This window comes from Hyaena hyaena, unplaced genomic scaffold (assembly GCF_003009895.1).
Source record: "Hyaena hyaena isolate Hyena2069 unplaced genomic scaffold, ASM300989v1 scaffold_871, whole genome shotgun sequence".
Lineage (NCBI taxonomy): Eukaryota > Metazoa > Chordata > Mammalia > Carnivora > Hyaenidae > Hyaena > Hyaena hyaena.
In genome coordinates, this window is record NW_024081500.1 from 85,040 (window position 1) to 88,643 (window position 3,604).

Genomic DNA, 3,604 nt, shown 5'->3' on the forward strand with positions numbered 1-3,604 from the left:
ACTCATTAAAAAGGAACATCAGAATCATAGATCATAGGGGTCCCAGAAATTGAAGAGAGAGAAAAAAGGGTAGAAGGGTGATGTAAGCAAATCATAGCAGAAAACTTTCCCAACCTGGGGAAAGACACAGACATCAAATTCCAGGAAGTACAGAGGACACCCATTAGAGTCAACAAAAACCAGGCATCAACAAGGCATATCTTAGTAAAATTCACAAATACTCAGGCAAGGAAAGAATCATGAAAGCAGCTAGGTAAAAACAGTCCTTAACCTACAAGGGAAGACAGATCAGGTTCGCAGCAGACCTATCCAAAGAAACTTGGCAGGCCAGAAAGGAGTGGCAGGATATATTCAATATGATAAACTGGAAAAATATGCAGCCAAGAATTATTTATCCAGCAAGGCTGTAATTCAAAATAGAAGGAGAGATTAAAAGTTTCCCAGACAAAAATTAAAGGAGTTTGTGACCACTAAACCAGGTCTGCAAGAAATTTTAAGGGGAACTCTCTGAGGGGAGAAAAGAAGGGGGAGTGGGGGAGGAACAAAAGCAACAAAAACTAGAAAGGACCAGAGAACACCACCAGAAACTGCAACTCTACAGGAAACAATGGCAATAAATTCATATCTTTCAGTACTCTAAATGTTAATGGACTAAATGCTCCAATCAAAAGACATAGGGTAACAGAATGGATAAGAAAAAGCATCCACCTCTTTGTTTACAAGAGACCCACTTTAGACCTAAAGACACCTTCAGATTGAAAGTAAGGAGTTGGAGAACCATCTATCATGCTAATGGTCAACAAAAGAAAGCTGGAGTAGCCATACTTATACAGGCAATCTAGAGTTTAAAATAAAGACGGTAACACGAGATGAAGAAAGGTATATCATAATTAAGGGATCTATCCACCAAGAAGACCTAACAACTGTAAACATTTATGATCCAAATGTGGAGGCACCCAAATATATGAATCATTTAAACATAAAGCAACATAACACAAAGAAACTCATTGGCAATAATACCATAATACATAATAGCAGGGGACTTCAACACCCCACTTACAGCAATGGACAGATCATCTAAGCAGAAAATCAACAAGGAAACAATGGCTTTGAATGACACTCTGGACCACATGGACTTTACAGATATATTTAGAACATTTCATCCTAAAGCAACAGAATAAATATTCTTCTCCAGTGCACAAGGAATGTTCTCTAGATCACATACTGGGACACAAATCAGCCCTCAACAAATACACAATGATCAAGATCATACCATGCATATCTTCAGACCACAATGCTGTGAAGCTCAAAACCAACCATAAGAAAAAACTTGGAAAAGTAACAAATACTTGGAGACTAAAGAACATCCTATTAAAGAATGAATGGACTAACCAAGAAGTTAAAGAGGAAATTAAAAAGTATACAGAAGCCAATGAAAATAACACCACACCCAAAACATCTGGGACACAGCAAAGGTGGTCATAAGAGGAAAGTAGATAGCAATACAGGCCTTCCTAAAGAAGGAAGAAAGGTCACAGATACACAACCTAACCTTACACCTTAAAGAGCAAATAAAACCCGAAACCAGCAGAAGACAGGGAATAATAAAGATTAGAGCAGAAATCAATGCTATCAAAACAAACAAACAAAAAAACAGAACAGATCAATGAAACTGGAGGCTGATTTTTTGAAAAAATTAACAAAATTGATAAACCACTAGCCAGTTTGATCAAAAAGAAAAAGGAAAGGACCCAAATAAGTTAAATCAAGAATGAAAGAGGAGAGATCACAACAAACACAGGAGAAATTAAAGCAATAATAAGAGAATATTATGAGCAATTATACGCCAATAAAATGGGCAATCTGGAAGAAATGGGCAAATTCATAGACATATAACTACCAAAACCGAAACAGGAAGAAACCGAAAAAATGAACAGAAAAAAATGAACATAATCAGTAAAAAAAAATCAACTTAGTAGTCAAAAATCTCCCAAAAAACAAGAGTCCAGAGACAGATGGCTTTCCAGGGGAATTCTACCAAACATTAAAGAAGAGTTAACACCTATTCTCTTGAAGCTGTTCCAAAAAAATTGAAATGGAAGGAAAACATCCAAACTCTTTCTATGAAGCCCACATTACCTTGATTCCAAAACCAAAGAATCCACTGAAGAGGAGAACTACTGACCAATTTCCCTGATGAACATGAACATAAAATTCCTCAACATGAACACAAAATTCCTCAACAAGATGTTAGCCAACTGATCCAACAATACATTAAAAAAATTATTCACCATGCTCAAGTGGGATTTATACCTGGGATACAGTGCTGGTTTAATATCCACAAAACAATGTGATACATCACATCAATAAAAGAAAGGACAAGAACCACATGATCCTCTCAATAGATGCAGAAAAAGTATTTGACAAAATACAGGATCCTTTCTTGATAGAAACCCTCAAGAAAGTAGGGATAGAAGGACCATACCTCAAGATCATAAAAGCCATGTATGAAAGACCCAACGCTAATATCATCCTCAATGCGGAAAAACTGAGAGCTTTCCTCCTAAGGTCAGGAACAAGACAGGATGTCCTCTCACTACTGTTATTCAACCTAGTATTGGAAGTCTTAGCCAAAGCAATCAGATAGCACAAAGGAATAAAAGGTATCCAAATCATCCAAGAGGAGGTCAAACTTTCACTCTTTGGAGATGACATGATACTCTATATGGAAAACCCAAAAGATTCTCCACCTAAAAACTGCTAGCACTGATCCATGAATTTAGCAAAGTGGTAGGATATAAAATCGATGCACAAAAATCGATTGCATTCCTATACACGAACAATGAAGCAACAGAAAGAGAAATCAAGGAATCGATCCCATTTACAATTGCACCTAAAACCATAAAATACCTAGGAATAAATCTAACCAAAGAAGTGAAAAATCTATACACAGAAAACTATAGAAAGCTTATGAAAGAAATTGAAAAAGACACACACACAAACACACACACAAACACACACACAGAAAAATATTCCATGCTCCTGGATAGGAAGAGCAAATATTGTTAAAATGTCAATATTACCCAAAGCAATTCTACATATTCAATCCAATACCTATAAAAATAACACCAACATTCTGATGACATGATACTCTACATCAAAAACCCGACAGACTCCACCAGAAGCCTACTAGAACTGATCCAAGAATTCAGCCAAGTTGCAGGGTACAAAATCAACGTACAGAAATCGGTTGCATTCTTATACACCAACAATGAAGCAACAGAAAGGAAATCAAGAAACTGATCCCATTCACAATTGCACAAAAAACCATAAAATACCTAGGAATAAACCTAACCAAGGATACAAGAGATCTGCATGATGAAAACTATAGAAAACTTATGAAGGAAATTGAAGAAGACACAAAGAAATGGAAAAACATTCCATGCTCATGGATAGGAAGAATAAATATAGTTAAGATGTCATTACTACTCAAAGCAATCTACACATTCAATGCAATCCCAATCAAAATTGCACCAGCATACTTCTCAAAACTAGAACAAACTATCCAAAAATTTGTATGGAACCACAAAAGACCCCGAATAGC